At 43.0% G+C, this 19,569-nt stretch overlaps 1 protein-coding gene across 1 annotated transcript in view; it reads left to right on the top strand.

Annotated features, from left to right (window-relative positions):
- The window catches only part of LOC127673836 (low-density lipoprotein receptor-related protein 11-like), a 223,230-nt gene that overhangs the window by 102,743 nt on the left and 100,918 nt on the right, over positions 1-19,569 (top strand). The window lies entirely within an intron of this gene.

Below are 19,569 nucleotides of genomic sequence, written 5' to 3'. Positions count from 1 at the left end.
TAATCCTTGTTTCTGCAACTGGTTACGTGGCCTTAGCTGGTATTTATAACTACCTTCCTCTGCTACCCATTCTGAATTTCCTTCACCTTTGGCAAGCACCTCAGCAGGTCTTGGCTCTTTTCCTGGAGGATTGACCCATACCTTCATTCCTGATGGGTCTGTGTCCTTTGTCATCCTGCTTGGATTAGGCTGTTGTAGTTTCCCACTGACTTTAATCACAAGACATGATAGAACTAAGAGATGCCCTAGGGAATCTCCTGCACTCCAGACATAATCCTGCTTACCTCCATTGTGGAGAGGCAATCCAATTTCCCCATGGTAATCTGGATCTATCACCCCTCCTAACACTGTTATTCCTTTCTTAGCCTGTTGGTTTAAGGGCATTAGAAGCCCAAAATGGCCAGGGGGAAGTCTGAGCTTCCAGTTCAATGGAATGTTTCTTGTGGCTCCTGGTAGGAGCACTCCCCCCTCTGGAACCGAAACTTGTAGGCCAGCAGAACCTAAATTTGTGGGGACAGGAAGCAAAAATTGTCCTAGAGGGTCACTAGGAGTGATAGTGAGTGGAACTATTCCCTTTTCCACCCCTTGATTCCTGGACCCATGGATCCTGGCTATGGGAGAAACTGTACCATATATTGAACACTGATTCAAAGCATATACTGCCTTCTGAAGAACTCTGCCCCAGCCCTCCATGCTGTCACCACCTAATTGGCGCCGTAACTGTGTCTTCAAAAGGCCATTCCATCTTTCTACCAGACCAGCTGCTTCAGGATGATGGGGAACATGGTAAGACCAGTGAATTCCATAATCATGGGCCCACTGTTGCACTTCTCTGGCTGTGAAATGAGTTCCTTGGTCAGAAGCAATACTGTGTGGAATACCATGACGATAGATAAGGCATTCTGGGAGTCCACGGATGGTGGTTTTGGCAGAAGCATTATGTGCAGGATAGGCTAATCCATAACCAGAATAAGTATCTACTCCAGTAAGAACAAAATGCTGTCCTTTCCATGGAGGAAGTGGTCCAATATAGTCAACCTGCCACCAGGTTGCTGGCTGGTCACCTCGAGGAATGGTGCCATATCTGGGGCTCAGTGTTGGTTTCTGCTGGTGGCAGATCTGGCATTCAGCAGCAGCTGTAGCCAGGTCAGCCTTGGTGAGTGGAAGTCCGTGTTGCTGAGCCCAAGCATAACCTCTGTTTTGGGAAGCCATTAGAGATCCTCACTTCGGCCCGGAGAGCTGCCATGGCAAAGGTCCTGAGTAAAACAAAGAAGAGTCTCTCTGTTAATTGCAGTGGAAGGAAGTCCTGAGATAACTGTGGTAGGCTCCAGCCTGTGCAAACACCAGATAACTCCACCAGAGGACCCTTATCTCTTCCTTTTCCTTGCCTTGAGGCACATCCCTCCTGAAAACTTTAAAACCTGTGTACCCCAGAACATTAAACGAGACCTCTGTCTCCGTTCTTCTACCCCCCCTTTGACCCAAAGGTAGTGCTCCTTCGGGGCCCTGAATAACTGACCCGCCGGATGGGTTACAGTGGCGCCTGAACAGGGACCTGAAGTATGGTCAACTACCGGACTATGAAGCAGAAACCCCGGGAAGAGGATTCAAGGACCCCACAGACCGCATCGCTCGTGCGTCGCTAGAGGGGCAGGTGAGTGGCCAAACATTGTTATCCGATTGTCATTGGGGAAAAAAAAAAGGCTAAAGAGACTTGATTCATAGGAGAAATCAAGCTTTAATTCAGGGAGAGAGGAATAAGAGTTAAGAAAAAAGATTTAATTAAGTTCTTTTTTTTGTCATGAGAAATGTCCTTGGTTAATTTTAAGTGGACCTGATATTCACCCGCTAACTTGAGATAAGGTTGGTAAAGAAATTAATAAGATTTTAAAAACAGGTACAGGTGAACCAATGTCTGATACATTCTTTAGTTACTGGGGGTTCATTCAGAGTGCGAATGAGGACCCTGCTGAATATTGCCTCTGCCCTTTGTCTCGGCAGCTTCTGTGACCTTGCTTTCCCCTAAAAAGAACTCTCCAAAACCTTCCTAGGTCATTATAGAAGGGTCTGAGTGCCCAGCCACCAGCTCCTGTAACTTCTCTTTATCCTCTGCTCCTGAGGGACCCATCCCTTGCTGATATGCCTTTAAGTTTAGAGACCCCCTTGGGAGAAAGCCAACTTGGAGGAGAAAAGCTGCAGAGAGCAAGTAGCCCTCTTAAAGGAGCTAAGAGGGACAAATGGTCACTCTAACTTCAAGATTTATTTCAAAGTCAAATGCCTAGAAAAAGCCAGAGCCAAAACAAGCCCCACCACGTGGCCCGCCACCCTATACCCAGCGATAGGCATGCAGCTTGGCTCCTCTCAGCCAGGTTCCTCAGACCTTTACTGGGTCCAGGCAATCACTAGAGATCGTCCTATACTCAGCCTTAAAATAAACGGTAAAAGCTTTGAGGGCATCTTAGACTCAGGTGCCGATTCTACTGTGATCCCACAAAGTTCTTGCCCCCCCCCCTTGGCCTTTGCAAGCCTCTCTGACCCATCTGCAGGGGATTGGACAATGAAAAAAAATACTCTCCAGAGCTCAAAGTTGCTGACTTGGGAGGACAGAGGGAAATACTGGCTCTACTCAGCCCTTCGTGGTCCCTGGTCTGCCTGTTAACCTCTGGGGAAGAGACATTCTCTCTCATATGAAAGTCCTTATGTGTGGTCCCAATGAGGTTATTGCTCAACAAATGCTTTCCCAGGGCTGTCTCCCTGGACAGGGACTAGGCAAAAATGGACAGGAGAGACCCATGCAGGTAGAAGTCAGAGACTGCTGCTGAGGTGGCCAGAAAACAAAAAACAAAAAACAAAAAACAAAACAAAAAGCAAAAAAACCTCTCACGGGCAGAATGTAAGACCTGGACTCTCCTCCCACCTCTCTCCACAGGTGTGTGTGTTAACCTAGGCACCCCCCTTCCCCCTTGTTAAATCTTAAACAAGAGAAAAAAGCAGGTTGCAGAAAAGCAGTTCTTCCATGTGTAGGACACAGTATCAAAATAATAATAATAATAACAATGGTTAGAAACTATTTCAAAACTCTCCTGGTGAGGACAGGAAAACGGAGATGTCCTGTTTTCTCTCTGAAACCTACTGGAGATCTCCTTAGTTCAGGTTAAGATATTTGAATCTTTTGGGGACATCAAGTTCCCTCTCTGTCTATTGTTTGTCCTTGGTGCACCAAAACTTGTCTATATGTGTGTCAATTCATGTTGTCTATTGTTTTGTTTGACTGAATGATTGGTTGTTTTTATGTTTTATGTAAAAAAAAAAATGGTAAAAAGGCGTTATCTTGCTGGCAGTCCTGCCAATTGCAGTTTACACAGAGGAGACTAATTTGAGGTGCCTTACTTTCTAAGGTAGGAGTCAAAGACAGCTGGGAAAAAAAAGCTGCTTCTTAAAGGGCCAGGAGCCAGACAAGTGGAAATGGTTAATTCTCCTAGAAAAATGTCTATCATGATGGTGATTGGGTTCAAAGTGCTTTATTCCCCTGAACTTACAGCTAGAAAAAAAATGTATTTGGTTTCAATTTATGAGATTTGTATGATCGCTTCATTTTTATTTCTAATTAGTCTTAAAGGTATAAATGTTTTACATATCTTGACTATAGAGTTATAAATTAATCGGTTATGATTTAAAAGGTATAATGTTATTAAGAAAAGGTTAGTTTAAAACTGGTGATTCAGTGTTGGAGCCATCTTAACTAGCTACACATGGCATGACACAACCCAGGAAATACAGGCCTCTAAGATGCTTCTAAATTGGCATGGTGTTTTGTGTGAATCTTGGCCTGGAGATTGGACTTATAAGAAATACAATTTAAAATAATGTCTCTTCAATAAGTTACACTGTCATACATTCAAACACAAGATGATGGACAAACTTTACAATATGAAAATGAGTTTGCCACTAAGTTTAAGGAGAAATGATTGCTTAAAACTGAGTTTTGCTTTCAAAAATTGTAGTTATGCTTTGATATTACAGGTTCCCTTTCTTATGTGACCTCCATACAATGGGGTCTGGTTGCAGGCTACTCCTTGCAGGACCGGTGGGTGTAGGTCTGGCCTTAGAGATAACAAACTCAGATCAGGAGATTTACATTTGAGTTAATACAAAGCTCAGAGCTGCCTCAAAGCTGCTCAAAGCTGCAGAGGCTTGAGAGATGCAGCTTTGTCTTGCAGGCCTCACTTAGAGAGTTTCTGGCCAAAAGAACATTTTTACCAGATTCATACAGATGCGGTTCAAAATAAAGTTCACACTTAGATCTGTAAAAGATTTTCATTAGAAAGTTATACCTCAAGAAATGGCTTGCTCTTAACATTGAGCTTTTAAAATTTTTAAGAAAATTATTTTTAAAAGATGTTAAGATAGCTCTCCGCTTCCGGATCCAGATCAGCCTGGGCTGCAACACCACATCTCCAGGTCCTGCAAGAGGCAAGAGGGGCTTCCGGGCGGCCAGAGGGGAGAAGTCGATGTGCTCCGGTGAATCCAGCAGGCCCCAGTGGGAGCCTTCAGGTGTCTGCTCCGGGAGCTGAACAGCCTGGGCCACAGCACCCTGTCTCCAGGCAGTGCAGGAGGTAAGCTGTTCACCAGAGGCTACCTGGGAAGGGGCAGCTTGCACTGGTGAGTCCAGCATTGACAAGATCAACTAACATCAGTGAGAACTAGATGGCAAAAGGCAAACGCAGGAACGTCAATAACAGAAATCAAGGCAATATGACAACATCTGAACCCAATTCTCCTTTACCTTCATGTCCTGGATACCCCATCACACCAGTAAAACAAGGTTTGGATTTAAAATCACTGGTCATGATGCTGGTACAGGAACACATGAAGGACATACTTAAAGAAATTCAGGAGAAAATCGATCAAAAGTTAGAAGCCCTTGCAAGGGAAACACAAAAATCATTGAAAGAAATCCAGGAGAATACAAAAGCCAATAATGAGGAAACACAAACACTTCCAAACAGAACTTCCAAATGAACAGCTTCCAAACAGAAGATCTCAATTGCTCTTTCATAAACAGGAGCTCTAGGGAGTTATGTTACACTGAAGACTGCCTTATGTGGCATACACAAAGTATGAACATAAAATTTAAAATCATACTTGATCAAAACAGATACAGGAAATTAAAACCCAAAAGATCAACAGACCTAACAACAGCAACAACAACAAAAGTTCTTGAATGTATCACTCTTAATAATAACAAACTCAGAAGTATGCTAAGGGAACATATTCTACTTACAACAAATACAAACATTGATTTTTATTCCCTGGTAGATGTGTTCAGATGTCTGAGGCATACTTCCATTTTATATCCTGACATTTGGCTCTTTCTACTTTGGTTAGTAGCTATGCTTGTTATAGTGTTCACATTGTCCCGTCTATAAATCAAATGGAATGGAACCTAGAGCATAGCACAGCTTGGTTTTTACTTCCTGTGCATCCTGTTGCCTCAGTTTCTCCTTAGGTATACTGTAATGCTGTTAGCATTTGTGTTTTAGTCAGTCTCATATATACCAACAGGCCACCTTGTAGCCAAGAATGATCTTGAACAAGATCCTCATCTTCCTATCTTGATATCACCAATGCAGAAATATCGGTTTTGAGCTACCCTGTCCTGTTCAAGGCCCGTGTAGGGAAGAGTAAGTTCCAGGCTGAGTGGTATATTGTCTGAAAAAGGACATGTACATTCTAAATATGTGGAATTATCCGATCTTGTCACTGGGACTGGGCAAATATGTGTTTGGTATAGAATCCTTTGAAAACCAGTCAAGGCAGCATCTTTGTGTTGTCTTAGGCCTGGTGGTTGAGAGAAGCAGATGTAGGAGTTTGCAGTCCAGAGATCACTTGACATACTCTGTCTCAAAAACTAAGATAGAAAAGCATTTCATAAATATACCTGGCCTACATAAGTGAGGACAAAGAAACAAACACACTCAAGGACAATTAGACACACATACACAGACACTCCTAATTCTGTGGTCATGTATGCATCAAGGTCAAATTCAGTCCTTATTTAAAGCAGTATCTAAAGTTTTCCAACTCTGCTGTGGATGACTTTGAGTTTTAAATTCTGTGTCACTTCCCAACCAATGTAGGGATACAGGATTTCCTTTAAAGTCTGGTTTACTTGGTTCTGGGGAAGAAACACAGTGTTTCCTGCATTCTGGGAGAGAGCAATTCCATTTGAGGAGTCACTCTGTAGATCGAGCTAGCTTGGGATTTACTCTGTAGCTGAGGAAGACCTTGAATTCTTGATCATCCTCCTTCTATAGTACTTTTATGGACTTCCAGGTCTGCATGACTGACCCTACACTTTCTTCCTTTCTACATGATTTATTTTTCCTGATAAGAATATTTTCAAGTACTCCCAACATGATATGTAGCTGGACTTCCCTCTTCTGAAGCTGGTGAGCTGTCATCTGGTTGGAAGGAGGGAAAGGAGACTGTTCCAGTCCCATGCCATTGAAAGGAAACATAGCAGCAATTGTCAGGACTGTCCCTGTGTAGCCAGGTAGCTTTGCAGGTGTGTTCTGACCGATGGCCTTGAGCTGACTCCACCTAACTTCTCTATGTATCACAATAGACAGAAGAAAAGGCACTATTGCTAAGGATTCTTGCAATGGGTACTATTTAGGCATTTTAGAGGATGCTTGGTGGGTTTTCTCAATGACCTAATTCTATGCATTCACATGGACGTACTTAATTCCCCTTCTGACTTCTGTGTTCTAGTTGAGTTGGTTCCCAGAATGACTTTCCATTCATGAAAATATGTTCTCAACTACCTTTTACTGGGTCCTCATAATAAATTTAAAAGAGAATCCACTAGAGCCATTGTTTTGTCTACCCTCCTAGGCATAATAGGTATAGCAGGAGCTATAGGAACAGGAACAAAAACTTTCTTATTACAGGGTTCCCATTACCCACTCCTTGCAAGAAGCTATTGATGAACACATCTAAAGATTAGAAAAGTCAATGACAGTCCTAGAAAAATCCGATTGTTCTCTAACTGGAGTGGTTTTGCAAAATTGAAGGGGCTTGGATCTATGCCTACTGTAGCAAGGAGGGCTATGTGTGGCCCTTGGAGAGTGCTGTGTATATGCATACTATATGGGGATTGTTAAATAATGGCCTAATTAAAGAAAAGATTACAAGGCCACTAGAGAAAGAGCCATCTCAAGTGTTGCTTGCAACCTCTGGCAAACCATGCTGTCTCCTGTGGCTGAGGGCTGCTTTGCTTATGGATCTTTCAAGACAACTCCTAGGTTAGATCAGACGTTTTGGTAGAGACTGACTTGCTAAAGAGGCCTTTTTGTGTAACAATATAAAAAAGCTTCTAGGAGCCTCTCAAGGTTCAGTCCTTGGGAGGCTAATCCCCTGGTCACGAGAAGGCTAAATTCATCAAGCAGTGGCTCTCTTTCCTTCTATCATTCATTCGGAATAAGTCAGAACACTAATAGGGAACCAAAACCAATTTCTCTCAACATTTTCATAGTAAATGCAAAAATATGTTACTGACTGCCCCTCAGTTTCTCGAGAGCCTTTCCAGGTGTCCATGTTCCTAATGTATTTTAATATCAGAAATTAACTACCTGAGCAGCACAAGAAAGACTGTCTAGAAGTAACAAAAGCCTCTCAAACTATACTCTCTCCAGCACAACCAGACCCTACTTTAAGATAATTGTTGATCCACAGCTAACCTACACAACCAATCTAAATTTTGCTGCCTCTTCTCAAGAACACTCAGACTGCAGACAGTTACTTCTGCCAACCGACAGCCTAAGACTTCCTATCTACTAAGTATTCTGAAGGGTGTGATCTCTCCCCTTTCCTGATCCTCTTTTCATGTCCCTGCTCTTTGGACTCTTCTTCCCAGCTACATGGACCAAGAACCATATAGTTTCAAGTGTACATCCAAAACCATTTTGTTCTTAATGCCTTAACTTCACCTCTGTCCTTAGGAATTCCGTCCCAAGGTATTTCCAATCAACCACAGACTGCCCCAACAAATATAGGGCCATCATTAGCTCTTTCATCAGAAATAACATCCTGTTTCATCAGAATCTACATGCTTCAGAGACTATACTGCCCTGGTATCATATGCTCCCCCAAAATCTGAATATCAACTGACATAGTCTCTTCTTCCTGGTTTTTACTAACAAGCCAGATAGCTTTGGTCTCATAACAACAATGGCGGAATGTCAGCAGGTGTCCCAGCAAGAGCGACTGAAGGCCACTCCCCAACACTCAGCAATCCAGCAATAAACACACATGTAGGGATGGAGGCAGTCTAGGCAGCTGGACCATGGCGAGAACAGCAAACATCTCTGGCAGGCTGTATTCTTCTCCCCTAGTCCCTCTGCCCTGTTAAAACACATTAGCTTACATTCTTAAAGCTAGGCACCAAGATCTACTTCTTTATTTGTCAACTTTCCCCTGCTCATCAAGGTCCAATTATTAAAGTGTTTAAGAACCAGGCAGTGGTAGCGTAAGCCTTTAATCCCAGCACTTGGGAGGCAGAGATAGGCAGATTTCTGAGTTCAAGGCCAGCCTGGTCTACAGAGTGAGTTCCAGGACAGCCAGGACTACACAAAGAAATCCTGTCTCAAAAAAACAAAACAAAACAAAATAACAATAAATAAAAATTCACACACATGTATATGTATGTGTATGTGTATGTGTATGTGTATATGTATATTCCAGGTTTACTTTCGCTTTTACTGTAGCCACACAGGGATAGATACATTCACATGTGCATATATATTTAAATATGATTTATATGATGTTTTTTCTTGACTCACTATTCCCAGGAGCCGGTCTCACTTAGATCTCAAAACCTCCTCCTTCCAGCCCTCTTAAATGCTCAAGCCTGCCTTTGGAAGAAGAAATATTAGCTCTCAGGTTTGCAAATATCAAGTTGGTCAGCACATATAGAGCTTAGTTGGTTAGAACAAACAGAGCTCACTTGCAGTTAGGTTACTGTAACTCTTTCCACTTCACCTTCTCGTGATTGTTTTAGTTTGCCAGCTTCCTTGAAGCCCAAGCCAGCTTTGTCATGCGATTCTGAGAGAAAATTCTGAGAGACTACTTCCTAGAGACAATGTTTAGAGACAGTGCTTGCCCCCTGAGAGACTGTTCCCCAGAGACAATGTTTCCCCCCTCACACCCCCTCCCTGCATCTTGCTTGCTTTCCTTTATATTGCGGTGTGTAAAACAGTAAAGTTTGAGAGCTTGATCAGAATACAGACTTGCTGTTCGTCTCCATGTCTCTTTGTCTCTTGCTTTCCTCTTAGGTAGTTCCGGGGGACCCTGTTGACTGTCCTGCACGTCGGGACACACTATCTGTGCTGATAGGCACATACAAGTAGCTATCAGGTCAGACCAACAATACTGACAAGTGGAAGATGTAGTGTTTTCTTTTTTTTTTTTCTCTCTCTTTTTTTTTTATTCGATATAATTTATTTACATTTCAAATGATTTCCCCTTTTCTAGCCCCCCCACTCCCAGAAAGTCCCGCAAACCCCCTTCTCTTCCCCTGTCCTCCCACCCACCCCTTCCCACTTCCCCGTTCTGGTTTTGCCGAATACTGCTCCACTGAGACTTTCCAGAACCAGGGGCCACTCCTCCTTTCTTCTTGTACCTCATTTGATGTGTGGATTATGTTTTGGGTATTCCAGTTTTCTAGGTTAATATCCACTTATTAGTGAGTGCATACCATGATTCACCTTTTGAGTCTGGGTTACCTCACTTAGTATGATATTCTCTAGCTCCATCCATTTGCCTAAGAATTTCATAAATTCATTGTTTCTAATGGCTGAATAGTACTCCATTGTGTAGATATACCACATTTTTTGCATCCACTCTTCTGTTGAGGGATACCTGGGTTCTTTCCAGCATCTGGCAATTACAAATAGGGCTGCTATGAACATAGTAGAACATGTATCCTTATTACATGGTGGGGAGTCTTCTGGGTATATGCCCAGGAGTGGTATAGCAGGATCTTCTGGAAGTAAGGTGCCCAGGTTTCGGAGGAACCGCCAGACTGATTTCCAGAGTGGTTGTACCAATTTGCAACCCCACCAGCAGTGGAGGAGTGTTCCTCTTTCTCCACACCCTCTCCAACACCTGCTGTCTCCTGAATTTTTAATCTTAGCCATTCTGACTGGTGTAAGGTGAAATCTCAGGGTTGTTTTGATTTGCATTTCCCTAATGACTAATGAAGTTGAGCATTTTTTAAGATGTTTCTCTGCCATCCGAAATTCTTCAGGTGAGAATTCTTTGTTTAACTCTGTACCCCATTTTTAATAGGGTTGTTTGGTTTTCTGGAGTCTAACTTCTTGAGTTCTTTATATATATTGGATATTAGCCCTCTATCTGATGTAGGATTGGTGAAGATCTTTTCCCAATTTGTTGGTTGCCGATTTGTCCTCTTGATGGTGTCCTTTGCCTTACAGAAACTTTGCAATTTTATGAGGTCCCATTTGTCAATTCTTGATCTTAGAGCACATGCTATTGGTGTTCTGTTCAGAAACTTTCTCCCTGTACCGATGTCCTCAAGGGTCTTCCCCAGTTTCTTTTCTATTAGCTTCAGAGCGTCTGGCTTTATGTGGAGGTCCTTGATCCATTTGGATTTGAGCTTAGTACAAGGAGACAAGGATGGATCAATTCACATTCTTCTGCATGCTGACCTCCAGTTGAACCAGCACCATTTGTTGAAAAGGCTATCTTTTTTCCATTGGATGTTTTCAGCTCCTTTGTCGAGGATCAAGTGGCCATAGGTGTGTGGGTTCATTTCAGGATCTTCAATCCTGTTCCATTGATCTGCCTGCCTGTCACTGTACCAATACCAGGCAGTTTTTAACACTATTGCTCTGTAGTATTGCTTGAGGTCAGGGATACTGATTCCCCCAGAATTTCTTTTGTTGCTGAGAATAGTTTTAGCTATCCTGGGTTTTTTGTTATTCCAGATGAATTTGATAATTGCTCTTCCTAACTCTGTGAAGAATTGAATTGGGATTTTGATGAGTTTTGCATTGAATCTGTATATTGCTTTTGGCAAAATGGCCATTTTAACTATATTGATCCTGCCGATCCATGAGCATGGGAGGTTTTCCCATTTTTTGAGGTCTTCTTCCATTTCCTTCTTCAGAGTCTTGAAGTTCTTGTCATACAGATCTTTCACAGGTTTGGTAAGAGTCACCCCAAGATACTTTATACTGTTTGTGGCTATTGTGAAGGGGGTCATTTCCCTAATTTCTTTCTCAGCCTGCTTATCCGTTGAGTATAGGAAGGCCACTGATTTGCTTGAGTTGATTTTATAACCTGCCACTTTGCTGAAGTTGTTTATCAGTTGTAGGAGTTCTCTAGTGGAGTTTTTTGGGTCACTTAGGTAGACTATCATGTCATCTGCAAATAATGATAGTTTGACTTCTTCCTTTCCAATTTGTATCCCTTTAACCTCCTTATGTTGTCGAATTGCCCAAGCTAGTACCTCAAATACAATATTGAAAAGATAAGGAGCAAGGGGACAGCCCTGTCTAGTCGCTGATTTTAGTGGGATTGCTTCAAGTTTCTCTCCATTTAGTTTGATGCTGGCTTCCGGTTTGCTGTATATTGCTTTAACGATGTTTAGGTATGGGCCTTGAATTCCTGTTTTTTCCAAGACTTTAAGCATGAAAGGATGCTGAATTTTGTCAAATGCTTTTCCAGCAACCAATGAAATGACCATGTGGTTTTTTCTTTGAGTTTGTTTATGTAATGGATTGCATTGATGGATTTCTGTATATTGAACCAACCCTGCATCCCTGGGATAAAGCCTACTTGATCATGGTGGATGATCGTTTTGATGTGTTCTTGGATTTGGTTGGCAAGAATTTTATTGAGTATTTTTGCATCGATGTTCATAAGGGAGATTGGTGTGAAGTTTTCTTTCTTTCTTGAATCTTTGTGTGGTTTTGGTATCAGCGTAATTGTGGCTTCGTAGAAGGAATTGGGTAGTGTTCCTTCTGTTTCTATTTTGTGGAATAGTTTGAAGAGTATTGGTGTTAGGTCTTCTTTGAAGGTCTGATAGAATTCTGCACTGAAACCATCTGGTCCTGTGCTTATTTTGGTTGGAAGACTTTCTATGACCCCTTCTATTTCTTTAGGCATTATGGGACTGTTTAGATGATCTATTTGGTCCTGATTTAATTTTGGTATTTGGTATCTGTCTAGGAAATTGTCCATTTCCTCCAGATTCTCCAGTTTTGTTGAGTATAGGCTTTTGTAGTAGGATCTGATGATTTTTTGGATTTTCTCAGTTTCTGTTGTAATATCTACCTTTTCATTTCTAATTTTGTTAATTTGGATACTTTCTCTGTGCCCTTTGGTCAGTCTGGCTAAGGGTTTATCTATCTTGTTGATTTTCTCAAATAACCAGCTCCTGGACTCGTTGATTCTTTGTATGGTTCTTTTTGTTTCCACTTGATTGATTTCAGCCCTGAGTTTGATGATTTCCTGTCTTCTACTCCTCCTGGGTGAAGTAGCTTCTTTTTGTTCCAGGGCTTTCATGTGTGTCATTAAGCTGCTAGTATATGCTCTCTCCATTTTCTTTTTGGAGGCACTCAGGGCTATGAGTTTTCCTCTTAGCACTGCTTTCATTGTGTCCCAAAGATTTGGGTATGTTTTGCCTTCATTTTCATTAAATTCTAAAAAGTCTCTGATTTCTTTCTTTATTTCTTCTTTGGCCAAGGTGTCATTGAGTAGAGTATTGTTCAGCCTCCATGTGTATGTGGGCTTTCTGTTGTTTTTGTTGCTATTGAAAACCACTCTTACACCATATGGATCTGATAGGAGGCATGGGATTAGTTCGATCTTCTTGTATTTGTTGAGGTCTTTCTTGTGACCAATTATATGGTCGATTTTGGAGAAGGTACCATGAGGTGCTGAGAAAAAGGTATATTCTTTTGCTTTAGGGTGAAATGTTCTATAAATATCAGTCAAATCCAATTGGTCCAAAGCTTCAATTAGTTTTACTGTGTCCCTGTTTAGTTTCTGTTTTCTTGATCGGTCCATTGAGGAGAGTGGAGTGTTGAAGTCCCCCACAATTATTGTGTTAGGTGCAATGTGTGCTTTGAGCTTTAGTAAAGTTTCTTTTACGAATGAGGGCGCCCTTGTATTTGGAGCATAGATGTTCAGAATTGAAAGTTTTTCTTGGTGGATTTTTCCTTTGACCAGCAAGAAGTGTCCCTCAGTGTCTCTTTTGATGACTTTAGGTTGAAAGTCAATTTTATCTGATAGTAGAATAGCTACTCCGGCTCGTTTCCTGAGACCATTGGCTTGTAAAATTGTCTTCCAGCCTTTTACTCTAAGGTAGTTTTTGTCTTTGACATTTAGGTGTGTTTCCTGTATGCAGCAAAATGTAGGGTCCTGTTTCCTTATCCAGTCTGTTAGTCTATGTCTTTTTATTGGGGAATTGAGTCCATTGATGTTAAGAGATATTAAGGAATAGAGATTATTACTTCCTGTCATTTTTGATGTTATTTTTATATTTGAGTGATTATCTTCTTTTGGGTTTGATGAAGGAAGGTTACTATCTTACTTTTTCCAGGGTGTAGTTTCCCTCCTTGTATTGGAGTTTTCCTCCTATTATTCTTTGTAGAGCTGGGTTTGTGGAAAGATATTGTGTAAATTTGGTTTAGTCATGGAATGTCTTGGCTTCTCCATCTATTGTGATTGAGAGTTTTGCTGGGTATAGTAGTCTTGGCTGACATTTGTGTTCTCTTAGAGTCTGCATGAGATCTTCCCAGGATCTTCTAGCTTTCATGGTCTCCGGTGAGAAGTCTGGTGTGATTCTGATAGGTCTTCCTTTATATGTTACTTGGCCTTTTTCTCTTACTGCCTTTAATATTCTTTCTTTGTTTAGTGCATTTGGGGTTTTAATTATTATGTGGCGAGAGGTATTTCTTCTCAGATCCAGTCTGTTTGGAGTTCTGTAGGCTTCTTGTGTATTCATAGGTATGACTCTCTTTAAGTGGGGAAAGTTTTCTTCCATAATTTTGTTAAAGATATTTGCTGGCCCTTTCAGTTGTAAATCTTCACTCTCATCTATACCTATAATCCTTAGGTTTGGTCTTCTCATTGTATCCTGGATTTCCTGGATGTTCTGGGATACAAGCTTTTTGCATTTTGCATTTTCTTTGACTGTTGAGTCAATGGTTTCTATGGTATCTTCGGCATCTGAGATTCTTTCTTCCATCTCTTGTATTCTGTTGTTTATATTTGCATCTATGGCCCCTGATTTCTTCTCAAGGTTTTCTATCTCCAAAGTTGTCTCCCCTTGTGATTTCTTAGTTGTTTCTACTTCTGTTTTTAGATCCAGGATGGTTTTGCTCAGTTCCATCATTTGTTTGTTTGTGTTTTCCGGTAATTCTTTAAGAGATTTTTGTGTTTCCTCTTTCATGACTTCTGCCTCTTGACTCAAGTTCTCCTGCATTTCTTTAAGTTTTTTTTTTTTTTTTTTTTTTTTTTTTGCGTTTCTTTTTTATTGGCTTCTATCTCTTGAGCCTTATTCTCCTGCATTTCTTTAAGTGATTTTTCTGTTTCCATTGTACAGGTTTCTAGCTTATTCATGTTCCCCTGTATTTCTTTAAGAGATTCATTTATGTCCTTTTTGTGTTCTTCTAGCAGCATCATGATCAGTGATTTTAAATCCAAAACTTGTTTCTCTGGTGTGTTGGCATAACCAGGACTTGCTGATGTTGGAGAGTTTGGTTCAGATGCTGCCATATTGCCTAGATTTCTGTTAGTAGCGTTCCTGCGTTTGCCCTTTGCCATCTTGTTCTCTGGAGTTAGTTGGTCTTGTCCCTGGCTGGTGTTTGGGCCTCCTGAGGGGCTCTGGGGCTATTCCTGCAACACTATATGGCTGGGTTACCCCTGTATCTGATGCTGATGTGCTGTCTTCCTCTTGGGTGCCCTTGCAGCTCTAGTGTGCTTTGCCCCAGATTGTGTCTGTGAACCAGATGGAGCCCGTTTGCACCTTCAGGGAGTGCTGATGGTGTATGCTGCAGGGACCTTTTCTGCCTGCTGATCACTCTGCTGGGCAGCCGATCTCCCAACCGGGTTGGTGCACACAAGGCTAGCCTGGCTGCTCAGGCCCTGGGTCCAGGTAAAAGCCTGGGAGGCCAAGGTCTGAGCAAAGTTCCCCTCGGGCTATGACTGTTAATTGGGTCTGTCAGGTGGCCAGGATGGTGGGCATGTGTGCTCGCACTCCCTGAAAGTGCCAGGAGAGTCTGCTGGGCTAACAACCTCCTGGGCGGGTTGACACACAGATGGCCCACAAAGCCGCCCAGTTCTTGGGGTCAGTCCAGGGCCTGTTGGGGCCTAGACCCCCACTTTGTTAGCCTCAGGCGATGCCTGTTACTGGCTTTGCCTGCTAGACCTCTCTGGCGTCCTGTAGGCAAAATGGCGGAGCGCGCGTGCCCGCCGGCACAGGCAAAAACACCTCCTGGCTGGGTTGCCACCCCGATGGCCCCCGAACAGCCCAGAGCCTGAGTGCAGGCCAACGCCCGTTGGGCTTAGATCCCCACGATGTTGGCCTCGGGTTATGTTTGTGTACTTCAGTCTGTCCGATCTCTCTGGAGTCCGAAACCAAGATGGAGGCGAGTCTCTCCTGACTGGCAGGAGGCAGAGTTCTGATGTGGCTTCTGTGCGGTGAAAGGCACCGTAAATCCGCGGGTGCTTGCAGCCCGGCTGGCCAGCAAAGGTCAATGGTCGTGGGCACAGAGCCTAACTGGACCCTGTGTCGCCTTGGTTCCACTGCTGATGGCCCGTCAGCTGGACCAGCCACTGCTGCACTGCCGCCACTGCCACCACTGCCGACGCTGATGCCCTCTCTGGTTTTCTTTTCTATTGTAACTATGCTTCCTACTTTTGCAGATCTTGTCTTATCTTTTTATTTTTATCTTCTCTTTTCCAGAGGTTACTAGGTTCTGCATATCTTTTTAGAGTGTGCATTAAGATGGTTGACTAGGAACCGTACTTATTTGAATGTAAACATTTTTGTTTCACATTTCTTTTCATCATCCTTTCCACCTGTATATGGCTGACTCATTTCCAGGGTTGGGTCTTTTGCACCCATTTCAGTTTTTCTATGTTTATGAACTTCTCCCAGCCATGGAGTGGGGAGGCCTGATGTTCCCACAGCAATGGCACAGTTGCATATTCATGTTGACCTTTGCATTATGCATTCTGAAACTTTATGATTTCTATTTACATGTCGGGTGACACTTGTAAAAGGGAATTAGTAGAACCTGCCCTCAGAGGGGGAGCTTACCATCCTTTGAGGTTTGGGTCACCTGACTTCCTGACTTGTGCCCTTGCTGGCTTCACAGTTCCAACAAAAGTAGGATTCTGTGGCTGAAGAGACTCTTACTCATTGTCCAAAAGGATGGACGTTTTCTTGCCGCTATTCCTATGCCTAGCAGGAGTCTGATGCCTCCTGAAACTTGTGTCTCCCTGACTGGTCCCAGGTAGTAGACCAGGCTAGCCTTAAATTCTTAGAGACAGGCATGCCTCAGCCTAAGGGTCAGGTTAAGTATACTCCACATCCAGTAGTATTTGCTTTTCAGAGTTGTCTTCCACTACATTTTTTTAGAACCCGTTTCTCTTGTTAGTTCTCTTAATAGCAATAGTTCCATATTTGGCACCTGAAGCCCTCCAAAGTCCTTCCCAAGCAAGGCAAATTCATTTACGAAGTAATCACAATAAAGAGACTTTTAGATTAAGTCTGGAGTAGGAGGCTGTCCTCCTTAAAAACTAATCTTTTTGTGCAACATACCTCATCTCGTAGTGAGGCGTTACCTTCTGCAGTTTGGAGTAGGGGGTCTCAATCTATTGGCCGTGACCCATTTGGAGTGGTTTGCATATCAGATATTAAATTCTATCTCCTAACAGTAGAAAAACAGTTATGAAGTAGCAATGTAATAATTTTATGCTTAAGGGTCACCACAACATGAAGATCTGTATTAAAGGGTCACAGCATTAGGAAGGCTGAGAACCACTGCTCTAGAGCAGAGAGGGCTGGGTAGTGTGTTCACAGCCTCAAGAAACAGGACATGATTTGGACTCACAGATTTGAATGTCTGAAGCTCCCAGGTTGCTCTGGAGAACCCCACATGACTTCTGAGTGTTATGAGAGATGATCAAAATTGATAATTTATAAACACAGCCCTGCCCTTTTCATTGGTTTCAGACAGAAGTGTTAAACTCTGAAGAGGCTTTTGCTGGGGAACACCTTCCTAAGAAAAATGGAGGAGACATCTTAAAGTATTAGGAAAACTTTGCCTGCTGCTACTTTGAGTCCTGATGTAAGATCTCAGCATATTAGACAAGGACGGGGCTGGAAATCAGCTAGCCTGGGTTCTCTGCAGAGTTGCCTCTTTAGCCTTGCTTTAAGCATTGCTTCTCTGTGAGGCAAAGCCCTCTCTCTGCCTTCATGGAAATGTCATTTGGAGCTTTTGCCTGCCTCTCTGACTGCAGCACTCTCTTCAGAGGATGGGGGAGGGACCTCACACTCAGGAAATGAGTAGACTTCCTGTGTCTAAGAAAGCGGCACTCAGAAGCTTCCTACCAGTCTATAGACTGAGAAGGCTCTGGACAAACCAACTTCAGAAAAAATTCCAAACCTGTTTCTGCAGTGTCGGCTGTGCTGTTTCCAGGGTCACGTGTTAAGGTGGGATCTGCACCTATTGGAAAGTCATCTGAGATCCTATCCTGTAAGTAACCTCTCACCCCACTCCTGTGAGCAAACCCCCCCCCACCAAAAAAAACCTCAGTAGATCACCAAGTTAGACATTCGTGCAGTTGGTATTTTGTGCTGGCAAGTTCTATTTCTGGGGTGTGTGTGTGTGTGTGTGTGTGTGTGTGTGTGTGTACATGCTCACATGCATGTTGTCTGGTAAAAACTCTGATACAACCCCATTTTTCATAAGACACAATTGGTTTGTGTGATCAAACATCTTAGTTTTTCCCTCAGCAGACAGAGTAGAAGAGTATCAGAGGCATTGTCTGCACAGCTCTTGACATCTGGTGTATGGATGCTGGTTTTTTTTTTAAATGATGCTCTGTAAATGTAGGAGAAATGGGCATTGGAAAACAAACCAGGGAACTGGCCAGCAGTCTGTCTGAAGAAGAGGTGCAGAGCACAGGAGGGAATCAGAAGAGGTGGTCTGAGGTCCTCCTTTGAGAATAGCACTCAATATTTGAAAGCCAAACCATCAGGAAATGGCAGTGCTTAGAAGATGAGGAAGTACATTCTTCTTGGAATAGGTGTGGCCTAGTTGAGGAAGTGTATCGCTGAGGGTGGGCTTTGAAACTTCAAGAGCCAAGTTAGGTCAGGGTCTCTCTCTTCCTGTGCCTGTGAATTCTGATGTAGAACTCTCAGCTGCTTCTCCAGCTCTGTGTCTGCTGCATGCTGCCACACTCCCTGCTATATCGACAATGGATGAAACCTCTTAAATTGTGAGCTAGGCCCAATGAAATCCTTTGCCTTATAAGTTTGCCATGGTTATATAGTCTCTACACAGCTTATTTGTAAGCTTACTGTGATAGCTTACAAATCTGTTGTTCTTGGGGGATAACTCCCCCTTTTGTGTCTCAGGGTGCTCAGCTAGGACTTTGCCAATCCTTCCCTTTTCTTATACTTCGCTCTTAATCAGGTCTTTAGGAATCTGGTTTCACCAGAAAATCTTGATTAAGAACAGGCCCCATAGTCTCTAGTGAGGACCGTGAATGTAATAAACCTGGATGCATGGTCCAAGGCTGCCCTGGGCCTGGCTCCCCATCAACACTTGCATTACTTCACCAGCTTGACCCCTGCCGTAGAGATAGCTTGCTTCTAGGCTCTGATTAGCTCCACTACACTGATGCTGATACTCTGGGTGATCATCCCACAGCACTGCCATCTCCAGAATGCTGGAGTCCTCAGCTCCAACCCCAGGTTCACTAGCAGCCTGTCCAGGGCTCCCTTCCTGGATTCCAACACTGCCACACAGTGCCGACCCTCAGCTGCTCTCCATGGCCCCCTCATATCCTCAAAACCAGCACCACCAGGCTCTTACACCTCCTAGTTTGACTGTCAGCACAAGGTCCAACCTTGGCCATGTCTGGAACACAGCTTCTGTCTACTGACTCTCGGGAAAACCTTTACAGATGATCTCAGCTCAGTGGGGCTCCCTTCTTCCTGCTAGTTTCTGAGCTCAAGTTGAACAGCATCAAGTATTGCAGCAGAGCAAAGGTTTCACTTAAGTATTTCTGGAATCTTGTTAATTACAACTGATATTCTGATACTTCAGCTCCAGCTATCCAGAACCATTGATTCTTACTTCAGACAGCTTGGTAGCATCTGCTCCTCTAAGTCACAAGCCAGGCCTCCGTTGTCAGTTCTGCTCTCCATATCCTGTCATCCAAGGTCCTGAAGAATGGACCAGTTACTTCTCAACACCCAGTGGCTTTTCTAGCCCAGAGGTTCAAAGTCCTTCTACAAACCTC

This window comes from Apodemus sylvaticus, chromosome 23, assembly GCF_947179515.1.
Source record: "Apodemus sylvaticus chromosome 23, mApoSyl1.1, whole genome shotgun sequence".
In the NCBI taxonomy this organism is placed as follows: domain Eukaryota; kingdom Metazoa; phylum Chordata; class Mammalia; order Rodentia; family Muridae; genus Apodemus; species Apodemus sylvaticus.
The sequence above is the reverse complement of the archived record's forward strand: the minus strand, read 5'-3'. Positions and strand labels throughout refer to the sequence as shown.